Source organism: Salvelinus fontinalis, chromosome 19, assembly GCF_029448725.1.
Source record: "Salvelinus fontinalis isolate EN_2023a chromosome 19, ASM2944872v1, whole genome shotgun sequence".
NCBI classification, from domain to species: domain Eukaryota; kingdom Metazoa; phylum Chordata; class Actinopteri; order Salmoniformes; family Salmonidae; genus Salvelinus; species Salvelinus fontinalis.
The window spans coordinates 43393437-43408436 of record NC_074683.1 but is presented as its reverse complement, the minus strand read 5'-3'; the positions used below and the strand labels follow the sequence as shown (position 1 = coordinate 43408436).

The 15000-nt window shown below is 58.0% G+C and overlaps 1 protein-coding gene across 2 annotated transcripts in view; it reads left to right on the top strand.

Moving 5' to 3' along the window:
• The window catches only part of LOC129816782 (BCL-6 corepressor-like), an 85815-nt gene that overhangs the window by 57088 nt on the left and 13727 nt on the right, over positions 1–15000 (top strand). The gene's annotated exons all lie outside the window — the stretch shown is intronic.

Sequence of the window (15000 nt, the reverse complement as noted above, 5' to 3'; positions counted from 1 at the left end):
ACTCCTCCTGTTCCATCTCCACTACTCTCCCCCCTCCTCCTCTCCTCTCTTCCACTCCTCCTGTTCCATCTCCACTACTCTCCCCCCTCCTCCTCTCCTCTCCTCTACTCCTCCTGTTTCATCTCCACTACTCTCCCCCCTCCTCCTCTCCTCTCTTCCACTCCTCTTGTTCCATCTCCACTACTCTCCCCCCTCCTCCTCTCCTCCACTCCTCCTGTTCCATCTCCACTACTCTCCCCCCTCCTCTTCTCCTCTCCTCTACTCCTCCTGTTTCATCTCCACTACTCTCCCCCCTCCTCCTCTCCTCTCCTCCACTCCTCCTGTTTCATCTCCACTACTCTCCCCCCTCCTCCTCTCCTCTCCTCCACTACTCTCCCCCCTCCTCCTCTCCTCTCTTCCACTACTCTCCCCCCTCCTCCTCTCCTCTCTTCCACTCCTCCTGTTCCATCTCCACTACTCTCCCCCCTCCTCCTCTCCTCTCTTCCACTCCTCCTGTTTCATCTCCACTACTCTCCCCCTCCTCCTCTCCTCTCTTCCACTCCTCCTGTTCCATCTCCACTACTCTCCCCCCTCCTCCTCTCCTCTCCTCCACTCCTCCTGTTTCATCTCCACTACTCTCCCCCCTCCTCCTCTCCTCTCTTCCACTCCTCCTGTTCCATCTCCACTACTCTCCCCCCTCCTCCTCTCCTCTCTTCCACTACTCTCCCCCCTCCTCCTCTCCTCTCTTCCACTCCTCCTGTTTCATCTCCACTACTCTCCCCCCTCCTCCTCTCCTCTCTTCCACTCCTCCTGTTCCATCTCCACTACTCTCCCCCCTCCTCCTCTCCTCTCTTCCACTCCTCCTGTTTCATCTCCACTACTCTCCCCCTCCTCCTCTCCTCTCTTCCACTCCTCCTGTTCCATCTCCACTACTCTCCCCTCCTCCTCTCCTCTCTTCCACTCCTCCTGTTCATTCCACTACTCTCCCCCCTCCTCCTCTCCTCTCTTCCACTCCTCCTGTTCCATCTCCACTACTCTCCCCCTCCTCCTCTCCTCTCCCACTCCTCCTTTCCATCTCCACTACTCTCCCCCTCCTCCTCTCCTCTCTTCCACTCCTCCTTTCCATCTCCACTACTCTCCCCCCTCCTCCTCTCCTCTCTTCCACTCCTCCTATTCCATCTCCACTACTCTCTCCCCTCATCCTCTCCTCTCTTCCACTCCTCCTGTTCCATCTCCACTACTCTCCCCCCTCCTCCTCTCCTCTCTTCCACTCCTCCTGTTCCATCTCCACTACTCTCCCCCCTCCTCCTCTCCTCTCCTCTCCTCTACTCCTCCTGTTTCATCTCCACTACTCTCCCCCCTCCTCCTCTCCTCTCTTCCACTCCTCCTGTTCCATCTCCACTACTCTCCCCCCTCCTCCTCTCCTCTCTTCCACTACTCTCCCCCCTCCTCTCCTCTTTTCCACTCCTCCTGTTTCATCTCCACTACTCTTCCTCCTCTCCTCTCCTCCACTACTCTCCCCCCTCCTCCTCTCCTCTCTTCCACTACTCTCCCCCCTCCTCCTCTCCTCTCTTCCACTCCTCCTGTTCCATCTCCACTACTCTCCCCCCTCCTCCTCTCCTCTCTTCCACTCCTCCTGTTTCATCTCCACTACTCTCCCCCTCCTCCTCTCCTCTCTTCCACTCCTCCTGTTCCATCTCCACTACTCTCCCCCCTCCTCCTCTCCTCTCCTCCACTCCTCCTGTTTCATCTCCACTACTCTCCCCCCTCCTCCTCTCCTCTCTTCCACTCCTCCTGTTCCATCTCCACTACTCTCCCCCCTCCTCCTCTCCTCTCCTCCACTCCTCCTGTTTCATCTCCACTACTCTCCCCCCTCCTCCTCTCCTCTCCTCCACTACTCTCCCCCCTCCTCCTCTCCTCTCTTCCACTACTCTCCCCCCTCCTCCTCTCCTCTCTTCCACTCCTCCTGTTCCATCTCCACTACTCTCCCCCCTCCTCCTCTCCTCTCTTCCACTCCTCCTGTTTCATCTCCACTACTCTCCCCCTCCTCCTCTCCTCTCTTCCACTCCTCCTGTTCCATCTCCACTACTCTCTCCCTCCTCCTCTCCTCTCCTCCACTCCTCCTGTTTCATCTCCACTACTCTCCCCCCTCCTCCTCTCCTCTCTTCCACTCCTCCTGTTCCATCTCCACTACTCTCCCCCCTCCTCCTCTCCTCTCTTCCACTACTCTCCCCCCTCCTCCTCTCCTCTCTTCCACTCCTCCTGTTTCATCTCCACTACTCTCCCCCCTCCTCCTCTCCTCTCTTCCACTCCTCCTGTTCCATCTCCACTACTCTCCCCCTCCTCCTCTCCTCTCTTCCACTACTCTCCCCCCTCCTCCTCTCCTCTCTTCCACTCCTCCTGTTCCATCTCCACTACTCTCCCCCCTCCTCCTCTCCTCTCCTCCACTCCTCCTGTTTCATCTCCACTACTCTCCCCCCTCCTCCTCTCCTCTCTTCCACTCCTCCTGTTCCATCTCCACTACTCTCCCCCCTCCTCCTCTCCTCTCCTCCACTCCTCCTGTTTCATCTCCACTACTCTCCCCCCTCCTCCTCTCCTCTCCTCCACGACTCTCCCCCCTCCTCCTCTCCTCTCTTCCACTACTCTCCCCCCTCCTCCTCTCCTCTCTTCCACTCCTCCTGTTTCATCTCCACTACTCTCCCCCCTCCTCCTCTCCTCTCTTCCACTCCTCCTGTTCCATCTCCACTACTCTCCCCCCTCCTCCTCTCCTCTCTTCCACTACTCTCCCCCCTCCTCCTCTCCTCTCTTCCACTCCTCCTGTTTCATCTCCACTACTCTCCCCCTCCTCCTCTCCTCTCTTCCACTCCTCCTGTTCCATCTCCACTACTCTCCCCCCTCCTCCTCTCCTCTCTTCCACTCCTCCTGTTCCATCTCCACTACTCTCCCCCCTCCTCCTCTCCTCTCTTCCACTCCTCCTGTTCCATCTCCACTACTCTCCCCCCCTCCTCCTCTCCTCTCCTCCACTCCTCCTGTTTCATCTCCACTACTCTCCCCCCTCCTCCTCTCCTCTCTTCCACTCCTCCTGTTCCATCTCCACTACTCTCCCCCCTCCTCCTCTCCTCTCTTCCACTCCTCCTGTTCCATCTCCACTACTCTCCCCCCTCCTCTCTCCTCTCCTCCACTCCTCCTGTTTCATCTCCACTACTCTCCCCCCTCCTCCTCTCCTCTCCTCCACTCCTCCTGTTTCATCTCCACTACTCTCCCCCCTCCTCCTCTCCTCTCTTCCACTACTCTCCCCCCTCCTCCTCTCCTCTCTTCCACTCCTCCTGTTTCATCTCCACTACTCTCCCCCCTCCTCCTCTCCTCTCTTCCACTCCTCCTGTTCCATCTCCACTACTCTCCCCCTCCTCCTCTCCTCTCCTCCACTCCTCCTGTTTCATCTCCACTACTCTCCCCCCTCCTCCTCTCCTCTCCTCCACTACTCTCCCCCCTCCTCCTCTCCTCTCTTCCACTACTCTCCCCCCTCCTCCTCTCCTCTCTTCCACTCCTCCTGTTCCATCTCCACTACTCTCCCCCCTCCTCCTCTCCTCTCTTCCACTCCTCCTGTTTCATCTCCACTACTCTCCCCCTCCTCCTCTCCTCTCTTCCACTCCTCCTGTTCCATCTCCACTACTCTCCCCCCTCCTCCTCTCCTCTCTTCCACTCCTCCTGTTCCATCTCCACTACTCTCCCCCCTCCTCCTCTCCTCTCCTCCACTCCTCCTGTTTCATCTCCACTACTCTCCCCCCTCCTCCTCTCCTCTCTTCCACTCCTCCTGTTCCATCTCCACTACTCTCCCCCCTCCTCCTCTCCTCTCCTCCACTCCTCCTGTTTCATCTCCACTACTCTCCCCCCTCCTCCTCTCCTCTCCTCCACTACTCTCCCCCCTCCTCCTCTCCTCTCTTCCACTACTCTCCCCCCTCCTCCTCTCCTCTCTTCCACTCCTCCTGTTCCATCTCCACTACTCTCCCCCCTCCTCCTCTCCTCTCTTCCACTCCTCCTGTTTCATCTCCACTACTCTCCCCCTCCTCCTCTCCTCTCTTCCACTCCTCCTGTTCCATCTCCACTACTCTCCCCCCTCCTCCTCTCCTCTCCTCCACTCCTCCTGTTTCATCTCCACTACTCTCCCCCCTCCTCCTCTCCTCTCTTCCACTCCTCCTGTTCCATCTCCACTACTCTCCCCCCTCCTCCTCTCCTCTCTTCCACTACTCTCCCCCCTCCTCCTCTCCTCTCTTCCACTCCTCCTGTTTCATCTCCACTACTCTCCCCCCTCCTCCTCTCCTCTCTTCCACTCCTCCTGTTCCATCTCCACTACTCTCCCCCCTCCTCCTCTCCTCTCCTCCACTCCTCCTGTTCATCTCCACTACTCTCCCCCCTCCTCCTCTCCTCTCTTCCACTCCTCCTGTTCCATCTCCACTACTCTCCCCCCTCCTCCTCTCCTCTCCTCCACTCCTCCTGTTTCATCTCCACTACTCTCCCCCCTCCTCCTCTCCTCTCCTCCACTACTCTCCCCCCTCCTCCTCTCCTCTCTTCCACTACTCTCCCCCCTCCTCCTCTCCTCTCTTCCACTCCTCCTGTTCCATCTCCACTACTCTCCCCCCTCCTCCTCTCCTCTCTTCCACTCCTCCTGTTTCATCTCCACTACTCTCCCCCTCCTCCTCTCCTCTCTTCCACTCCTCCTGTTCCATCTCCACTACTCTCCCCCCTCCTCCTCTCCTCTCCTCCACTCCTCCTGTTTCATCTCCACTACTCTCCCCCCTCCTCCTCTCCTCTCTTCCACTCCTCCTGTTCCATCTCCACTACTCTCCCCCTCCTCCTCTCCTCTCTTCCACTACTCTCCCCCCTCCTCCTCTCCTCTCTTCCACTCCTCCTGTTTCATCTCCACTACTCTCCTCCTCTCCTCTCTTCCACTCCTCCTGTTCCATCTCCACTACTCTCCCCCCTCCTCCTCTCCTCTCTTCCACTCCTCCTGTTCCATCTCCACTACTCTCCCCCCTCCTCCTCTCCTCTCTTCCACTCCTCCTGTTCCATCTCCACTACTCTCCCCCCTCCTCCTCTCCTCTCTTCCACTACTCTCCCCCCTCCTCCTCTCCTCTCTTCCACTCCTCCTGTTCCATCTCCACTACTCTCCCCCCTCCTCCTCTCCTCTCTTCCACTCCTCCTGTTCCATCTCCACTACTCTCCCCCCTCCTCCTCTCCTCTCTTCCACTCCTCCTGTTCCATCTCCACTACTCTCCCCCCTCCTCCTCTCCTCTCTTCCACTCCTCCTGTTCCATCTCCACTACTCTCCCCCCCTCCTCCTCTCCTCTCCTCCTACTCCTCCTCTTCTCTCTCCACTACTCTCCCCCCTCCTCCTCTCCTCTCTTCCACTCCTCCTATTCCATCTCCACTACTCTCCCCCCTCCTCCTCTCCTCTCTTCCACTCCTCCTATTCCATCTCCACTACTCTCCCCCCTCCTCCTCTCCTCTCTTCCACTCCTCCTGTTCCATCTCCACTACTCTCCCCCCTCCTCCTCTCCTCTCTTCCACTCCTCCTGTTCCATCTCCACTACTCTCCCCCTCCTCCTCTCCTCTCTTCCACTCCTCCTGTTCATCTCCACTACTCTCCCCCCTCCTCCTCTCCTCTCTTCCACTACTCTCCCCCCTCCTCCTCTCCTCTCTTCCACTCCTCCTGTTCCATCTCCACTACTCTCCCCCCTCCTCCTCTCCTCTCCTCCACTCCTCCTGTTTCATCTCCACTACTCTCCCCCTCCTCCTCTCCTCTCTCCACTACTCTCCCCCTCCTCCTCTCCTCTTCCACTACTCTCCCCCCTCCTCCTCTCCTCTCTTCCACTCCTCCTGTTCCATCTCCACTACTCTCCCCCCTCCTCCTCTCCTCTCTTCCACTCCTCCTGTTCCATCTCCACTACTCTCCCCCCTCCTCCTCTCCTCTCTTCCACTCCTCCTGTTCCATCTCCACTACTCTCCCCCCTCCTCCTCTCCTCTCTTCCACTCCTCCTGTTCCATCTCCACTACTCTCCCCCCTCCTCCTCTCCTCTCTTCCACTACTCTCCCCCCTCCTCCTCTCCTCTCTTCCACTCCTCCTGTTTCATCTCCACTACTCTCCCCCCTCCTCCTCTCCTCTCTTCCACTCCTCCTGTTCCATCTCCACTACTCTCCCCCTCCTCCTCTCCTCTCTTCCACTACTCTCCCCCCTCCTCCTCTCCTCTCTTCCACTCCTCCTGTTTCATCTCCACTACTCTCCTCCTCTCCTCTCTTCCACTCCTCCTGTTCCATCTCCACTACTCTCCCCCCTCCTCCTCTCCTCTCTTCCACTCCTCCTGTTCCATCTCCACTACTCTCCCCCCTCCACCTCTCCTCTCTTCCACTCCTCCTGTTCCATCTCCACTACTCTCCCCCCTCCTCCTCTCCTCTCTTCCACTACTCTCCCCCCTCCTCCTCTCCTCTCTTCCACTCCTCCTATTCCATCTCCACTACTCTCCCTCCTCTCCTCTCTTCCACTCCTCCTGTTCCATCTCCACTACTCTCCCCCCTCCTCCTCTCCTCTCTTCCACTCCTCCTGTTCCATCTCCACTACTCTCCCCCCTCCTCCTCTCCTCCACTCCTCCTGTTTCATCTCCACTACTCTCCCCCCTCCTCTCCTCTCTTCCACTACTCTCCCCCCTCCTCCTCTCCTCTCCTCCACTCCTCCTGTTCCATCTCCACTACTCTCCCCCCTCCTCCTCTCCTCTCTTCCACTCCTCCTGTTCCATCTCCACTACTCTCCCCCCTCCTCCTCTCCTCTCTTCCACTCCTCCTGTTCCATCTCCACTACTCTCCCCCCTCCTCCTCTCCTCTCTTCCACTCCTCCTGTTCCATCTCCACTACTCTCCCCCCTCCTCCTCTCCTCTCCTCCACTCCTCCTGTTCCATCTCCACTACTCTCCTCCTCTCCTCTCTTCCACTACTCTCCCCCCTCCTCCTCTCCTCTCCTCCACTCCTCCTGTTCCATCTCCACTACTCTCCCCCCTCCTCCTCTCCTCTCCTCCACTCCTCCTGTTCCATCTCCACTACTCTCCCCCCTCCTCCTCTCTTCTCTTCCACTACTCTCCCCCCTCCTCCTCTCCTCTCCTCCACTCCTCCTGTTCCATCTCCACTACTCTCCCCCCTCCTCCTCTCCTCTCCTCCACTCCTCCTGTTTCATCTCCACTACTCTCCCCCCTCCTCCTCTCCTCTCTTCCACTCCTCCTGTTCATCTCCACTACTCTCCCCCTCCTCCTCTCCTCTCTTCCACTCCTCCTGTTCCATCTCCACTACTCTCCCCCCTCCTCCTCTCCTCTCTTCCACTCCTCCTGTTTCATCTCCACTACTCTCCCCCCTCCTCCTCTCCTCTCTTCCACTCCTCCTGTTCCATCTCCACTACTCTCCCCCTCCACCTCTCCTCTCTTCCACTCCTCCTGTTCCATCTCCACTACTCTCCCCCCTCCTCCTCTCCTCTCTTCCACTACTCTCCCCCCTCCTCCTCTCCTCTCTTCCACTCCTCCTATTCCATCTCCACTACTCTCCCCCCTCCTCCTCTCCTCTCTTCCACTCCTCCTATTCCATCTCCACTACTCTCCCCCCTCCTCCTCTCCTCTCTTCCACTCCTCCTGTTCCATCTCCACTACTCTCCCCCCTCCTCCTCTCCTCTCTTCCACTCCTCCTGTTCCATCTCCACTACTCTCCCCCCTCCTCCTCTCCTCTCTTCCACTCCTCCTGTTTCATCTCCACTACTCTCCCCCCTCCTCCTCTCCTCTCTTCCACTACTCTCCCCCCTCCTCCTCTCCTCTCTTCCACTCCTCCTGTTCCATCTCCACTACACTCCCTCCTCTCCTCTCCTCCACTCCTCCTGTTTCATCTCCACTACTCTCCCCCCTCCTCCTCTCCTCTCTTCCACTACTCTCCCCTCTCCTCTCTTCCACTCCTCCTGTTCCATCTCCACTACTCTCCCCCCTCCTCCTCTCCTCTCTTCCACTCCTCCTGTTTCATCTCCACTACTCTCTCCTCTCCTCTCTTCCACTCCTCCTGTTCCATCTCCACTACTCTCCCCCCTCCACCTCTCCTCTCTTCCACTCCTCCTGTTCCATCTCCACTACTCTCCCCCCTCCACCTCTCCTCTCTTCCACTCCTCCTGTTCCATCTCCACTCCTCCTCTCCTCTCTTCCACTACTCTCCCCCCTCCTCCTCTCCTCTCCTCCACTCCTCCTGTTCCATCTCCACTACTCTCCCCCCTCCTCCTCTCCTCTCTTCCACTCCTCCTGTTCCATCTCCACTACTCTCCCCCCTCCTCCTCTCCTCTCTTCCACTCCTCCTGTTTCATCTCCACTACTCTCCCCCCTCCTCCTCTCCTCTCTTCCACTACTCTCCCCCCTCCTCCTCTCCTCTCTTCCACTCCTCCTGTTCCATCTCCACTACTCTCCCCCCTCCTCCTCTCCTCTCCTCCACTCCTCCTGTTTCATCTCCACTACTCTCCCCCCTCCTCCTCTCCTCTCCTCCACTACTCTCCCCCCTCCTCCTCTCCTCTCTTCCACTACTCTCCCCCCTCCTCCTCTCCTCTCTTCCACTCCTCCTTTTCCATCTCCACTACTCTCCCCCCTCCTCCTCTCCTCTCTTCCACTCCTCCTGTTTCATCTCCACTACTCTCCCCCCTCCTCCTCTCCTCTCTTCCACTCCTCCTGTTCCATCTCCACTACTCTCCCCCCTCCTCCTCTCCTCTCCTCCACTCCTCCTGTTTCATCTCCACTACTCTCCCCCATCCTCCTCTCCTCTCTTCCACTCCTCCTGTTCCATCTCCACTACTCTCCCCCCTCCTCCTCTCCTCTCTTCCACTACTCTCCCCCCTCCTCCTCTCCTCTCTTCCACTCCTCCTGTTTCATCTCCACTACTCTCCCCCCTCCTCCTCTCCTCTCTTCCACTCCTCCTGTTCCATCTCCACTACTCTCCCCCCTCCTCCTCTCCTCTCTTCCACTCCTCCTGTTTCATCTCCACTACTCTCCTCCTCTCCTCTCTTCCACTCCTCCTGTTCCATCTCCACTACTCTCCCCCCTCCTCCTCTCCTCTCTTCCACTCCTCCTGTTCCATCTCCACTACTCTCCCCCCTCCACCTCTCCTCTCTTCCACTCCTCCTGTTCCATCTCCACTACTCTCCCCCCTCCTCCTCTCCTCTCTTCCACTACTCTCCCCCCTCCTCCTCTCCTCTCTTCCACTCCTCCTGTTTCATCTCCACTACTCTCCTCCTCTCCTCTCTTCCACTCCTCCTGTTCCATCTCCACTACTCTCCCCCCTCCTCCTCTCCTCTCCTCCACTCCTCCTGTTTCATCTCCACTACTCTCCCCCCTCCTCCTCTCCTCTCTTCCACTCCTCCTGTTTCATCTCCACTACTCTCCCCCTTCTCCTCTCCTCTCTTCCACTCCTCCTGTTCCATCTCCACTACTCTCCCCCCTCCTCCTCTCCTCTCTTCCACTCCTCCTGTTTCATCTCCACTACTCTCCCCCCTCCTCCTCTCCTCTCTTCCACTCCTCCTGTTCCATCTCCACTACTCTCCCCCTCCACCTCTCCTCTCTTCCACTCCTCCTGTTCCATCTCCACTACTCTCCCCCCTCCTCCTCTCCTCTCTTCCACTACTCTCCCCCCTCCTCCTCTCCTCTCTTCCACTCCTCCTATTCCATCTCCACTACTCTCCCCCCTCCTCCTCTCCTCTCTTCCACTCCTCCTATTCCATCTCCACTACTCTCCCCCCTCCTCCTCTCCTTTCTTCCACTCCTCCTGTTCCATCTCCACTACTCTCCCCCCTCCTCCTCTCCTCTCTTCCACTCCTCCTGTTCCATCTCCACTACTCTCCCCCCTCCTCCTCTCCTCTCTTCCACTCCTCCTGTTTCATCTCCACTACTCTCCCCCCTCCTCCTCTCCTCTCTTCCACTACTCTCCCCCCTCCTCCTCTCCTCTCTTCCACTCCTCCTGTTCCATCTCCACTACACTCCCCCCTCCTCCTCTCCTCTCCTCCACTCCTCCTGTTTCATCTCCACTACTCTCCCCCCTCCTCCTCTCCTCTCCTCCACTACTCTCCCCCCTCCTCCTCTCCTCTCTTCCACTACTCTCCCCCCTCCTCCTCTCCTCTCTTCCACTCCTCCTGTTCCATCTCCACTACTCTCCCCCCTCCTCCTCTCCTCTCTTCCACTCCTCCTGTTCCATCTCCACTACTCTCCCCCCTCCTCCTCTCCTCTCTTCCACTCCTCCTGTTCCATCTCCACTACTCTCCCCCCTCCTCCTCTCCTCTCCTCCACTCCTGCTGTTTCATCTCCACTACTCTCCCCCATCCTCCTCTCCTCTCTTCCACTCCTCCTGTTCCATCTCCACTACTCTCCCCCCTCCTCCTCTCCTCTCTTCCACTACTCTCCCCCCTCCTCCTCTCCTCTCTTCCACTCCTCCTGTTTCATCTCCACTACTCTCCCCCCTCCTCCTCTCCTCTCTTCCACTCCTCCTGTTCCATCTCCACTACTCTCCCCCTCCTCCTCTCCTCTCTTCCACTACTCTCCCCCCTCCTCCTCTCCTCTCTTCCACTCCTCCTGTTTCATCTCCACTACTCTCCTCCTCTCCTTTCTTCCACTCCTCCTGTTCCATCTCCACTACTCTCCCCCCTCCTTCTCTCCTCTCTTCCACTCCTCCTGTTCCATCTCCACTACTCTCCCCCCTCCACCTCTCCTCTCTTCCACTCCTCCTGTTCCATCTCCACTACTCTCCCCCCTCCTCCTCTCCTCTCTTCCACTACTCTCCCCCCTCCTCCTCTCCTCTCTTCCACTCCTCCTATTCCATCTCCACTACTCTCCCCCCTCCTCCTCTCCTCTCTTCCACTCCTCCTGTTCCATCTCCACTACTCTCCCCCCTCCTCCTCTCCTCTCTTCCACTCCTCCTGTTCCATCTCCACTACTCTCCCCCCTCCTCCTCTCCTCCACTCCTCCTGTTTCATCTCCACTACTCTCCCCCCTCCTCTCCTCTCTTCCACTACTCTCCCCCCTCCTCCTCTCCTCTCCTCCACTCCTCCTGTTCCATCTCCACTACTCTCCCCCCTCCTCCTCTCCTCTCTTCCACTCCTCCTGTTCCATCTCCACTACTCTCCCCCCTCCTCCTCTCCTCTCTTCCACTCCTCCTGTTTCATCTCCACTACTCTCCCCCCTCCTCCTCTCCTTTCTTCCACTCCTCCTGTTCCATCTCCACTACTCTCCCCCCTCCTCCTCTCCTCTCCTCCACTCCTCCTGTTCCATCTCCACTACTCTCCTCCTCTCCTCTCTTCCACTACTCTCCCCCCTCCTCCTCTCCTCTCCTCCACTCCTCCTGTTCCATCTCCACTACTCTCCCCCCTCCTCCTCTCCTCTCCTCCACTCCTCCTGTTCCATCTCCACTATTCTCCCCCCTCCTCCTCTCTTCTCTTCCACTACTCTCCCCCCTCCTCCTCTCCTCTCCTCCACTCCTCCTGTTCCATCTCCACTACTCTCCCCCCTCCTCCTCTCCTCTCCTCCACTCCTCCTGTTTCATCTCCACTACTCTCCCCCCTCCTCCTCTCCTCTCTTCCACTCCTCCTGTTTCATCTCCACTACTCTCCCCCTTCTCCTCTCCTCTCTTCCACTCCTCCTGTTCCATCTCCACTACTCTCCCCCCTCCTCCTCTCCTCTCTTCCACTCCTCCTGTTTCATCTCCACTACTCTCCCCCCTCCTCCTCTCCTCTCTTCCACTCCTCCTGTTCCATCTCCACTACTCTCCCCCTCCACCTCTCCTCTCTTCCACTCCTCCTGTTCCATCTCCACTACTCTCCCCCCTCCTCCTCTCCTCTCTTCCACTACTCTCCCCCCTCCTCCTCTCCTCTCTTCCACTCCTCCTATTCCATCTCCACTACTCTCCCCCCTCCTCCTCTCCTCTCTTCCACTCCTCCTATTCCATCTCCACTACTCTCCCCCCTCCTCCTCTCCTCTCTTCCACTCCTCCTGTTCCATCTCCACTACTCTCCCCCCTCCTCCTCTCCTCTCTTCCACTCCTCCTGTTCCATCTCCACTACTCTCCCCCCTCCTCCTCTCCTCTCTTCCACTCCTCCTGTTTCATCTCCACTACTCTCCCCCCTCCTCCTCTCCTCTCTTCCACTACTCTCCCCCCTCCTCCTCTCCTCTCTTCCACTCCTCCTGTTCCATCTCCACTACACTCCCTCCTCTCCTCTCCTCCACTCCTCCTGTTTCATCTCCACTACTCTCCCCCCTCCTCCTCTCCTCTCCTCCACTACTCTCCCCCCTCCTCCTCTCCTCTCTTCCACTACTCTCCCCCCTCCTCCTCTCCTCTCTTCCACTCCTCCTGTTCCATCTCCACTACTCTCCCCCCTCCTCCTCTCCTCTCTTCCACTCCTCCTGTTTCATCTCCACTACTCTCTCCTCTCCTCTCTTCCACTCCTCCTGTTCCATCTCCACTACTCTCCCCCCTCCACCTCTCCTCTCTTCCACTCCTCCTGTTCCATCTCCACTACTCTCCCCCCTCCACCTCTCCTCTCTTCCACTCCTCCTGTTCCATCTCCACTCCTCCTCTCCTCTCTTCCACTACTCTCCCCCCTCCTCCTCTCCTCTCCTCCACTCCTCCTGTTCCATCTCCACTACTCTCCCCCCTCCTCCTCTCCTCTCTTCCACTCCTCCTGTTCCATCTCCACTACTCTCCCCCCTCCTCCTCTCCTCTCTTCCACTCCTCCTGTTTCATCTCCACTACTCTCCCCCCTCCTCCTCTCCTCTCTTCCACTACTCTCCCCCCTCCTCCTCTCCTCTCTTCCACTCCTCCTGTTCCATCTCCACTACTCTCCCCCCTCCTCCTCTCCTCTCCTCCACTCCTCCTGTTTCATCTCCACTACTCTCCCCCCTCCTCCTCTCCTCTCCTCCACTACTCTCCCCCCTCCTCCTCTCCTCTCTTCCACTACTCTCCCCCCTCCTCCTCTCCTCTCTTCCACTCCTCCTTTTCCATCTCCACTACTCTCCCCCCTCCTCCTCTCCTCTCTTCCACTCCTCCTGTTTCATCTCCACTACTCTCCCCCCTCCTCCTCTCCTCTCTTCCACTCCTCCTGTTCCATCTCCACTACTCTCCCCCCTCCTCCTCTCCTCTCCTCCACTCCTCCTGTTTCATCTCCACTACTCTCCCCCATCCTCCTCTCCTCTCTTCCACTCCTCCTGTTCCATCTCCACTACTCTCCCCCCTCCTCCTCTCCTCTCTTCCACTACTCTCCCCCCTCCTCCTCTCCTCTCTTCCACTCCTCCTGTTTCATCTCCACTACTCTCCCCCCTCCTCCTCTCCTCTCTTCCACTCCTCCTGTTCCATCTCCACTACTCTCCCCCCTCCTCCTCTCCTCTCTTCCACTCCTCCTGTTTCATCTCCACTACTCTCCTCCTCTCCTCTCTTCCACTCCTCCTGTTCCATCTCCACTACTCTCCCCCCTCCTCCTCTCCTCTCTTCCACTCCTCCTGTTCCATCTCCACTACTCTCCCCCCTCCACCTCTCCTCTCTTCCACTCCTCCTGTTCCATCTCCACTACTCTCCCCCCTCCTCCTCTCCTCTCTTCCACTACTCTCCCCCCTCCTCCTCTCCTCTCTTCCACTCCTCCTATTCCATCTCCACTACTCTCCCCCCTCCTCCTCTCCTCTCTTCCACTCCTCCTATTCCATCTCCACTACTCTCCCCCCTCCTCCTCTCCTCTCTTCCACTCCTCCTGTTCCATCTCCACTACTCTCCCCTCTCCTCCTCTCCTCTCTTCCACTCCTCCTGTTCCATCTCCACTACTCTCCCCCCTCCTCCTCTCCTCCACTCCTCCTGTTTCATCTCCACTACTCTCCCCGCTCCTCCTCTCCTCTCTTCCACTCCTCCTGTTCCCTCTCCACTACTCTCCCCCCTCCTCCTCTCCTCTCTTCCACTCCTCCTGTTCCATCTCCACTACTCCCCCCCCCTCCTCCTCTCCTCCACTCCTCCTGTTCCATCTCCACTACTCTCCTCCTCTCCTCTCTTCCACTACTCTCCCCCCTCCTCCTCTCCTCTCCTCCACTCCTCCTGTTCCATCTCCACTACTCTCCCCCCTCCTCTCCTCTCCTCCACTCCTCCTGTTCCATCTCCACTACTCTCCCCCCTCCTCCTCTCCTCTCTTCCACTCCTCCTGTTTCATCTCCACTACTCTCCCCCCTCCTCCTCTCCTCTCTTCCACTCCTCCTGTTCCATCTCCACTACTCCCCCCCCCTCCTCCTCTCCTCTCCTCCACTCCTCCTGTTCCATCTCCACTACTCTCCTCCTCTCCTCTCTTCCACTACTCTCCCCCCTCCTCCTCTCCTCTCCTCCACTCCTCCTGTTCCATCTCCACTACTCTCCCCCCTCCTCCTCTCCTCTCCTCCACTCCTCCTGTTCCATCTCCACTACTCTCCCTCCTCCTCCTCTCCTCTCTTCCACTACTCTCCCCCCTCCTCCTCTCCTCTCCTCCACTCCTCCTGTTCCATCTCCACTACTCTCCCCCCTCCTCCTCTCCTCTCCTCCACTCCTCCTGTTTCATCTCCACTACTCTCCCCCCTCCTCCTCTCCTCTCTTCCACTCCTCCTGTTCCATCTCCACTACTTTACCCCCTCCTCCTCTCCTCTCTTCCACTACTCTCCCCCCTCCTCCTCTCCTCTCTTCCTCTCCTCCTGCTCTCCAAGAGAAAGTGTATGATAAACACTTGCAGTCGACGGCTGTCCTGAATTAGCATAGAAATGGAAGTTTGGAACCGTTTTCTAGGTTTAGATGAGTGTGTTTGTGAGTGTGTGTGTGTGTGTGTGTGGTGTGTGTGGTGTGTGTGTGTGTGTGTGTGTGTGTGTGTGTGTGTGCGGGAGCGTGCGTGTGTGTGTGTGTGTGTGTGTGTGAACATGTGCATGTACCAATGCTCTCTATTTAAATGAGCACCACCATATAGACACATATAACCCCTACA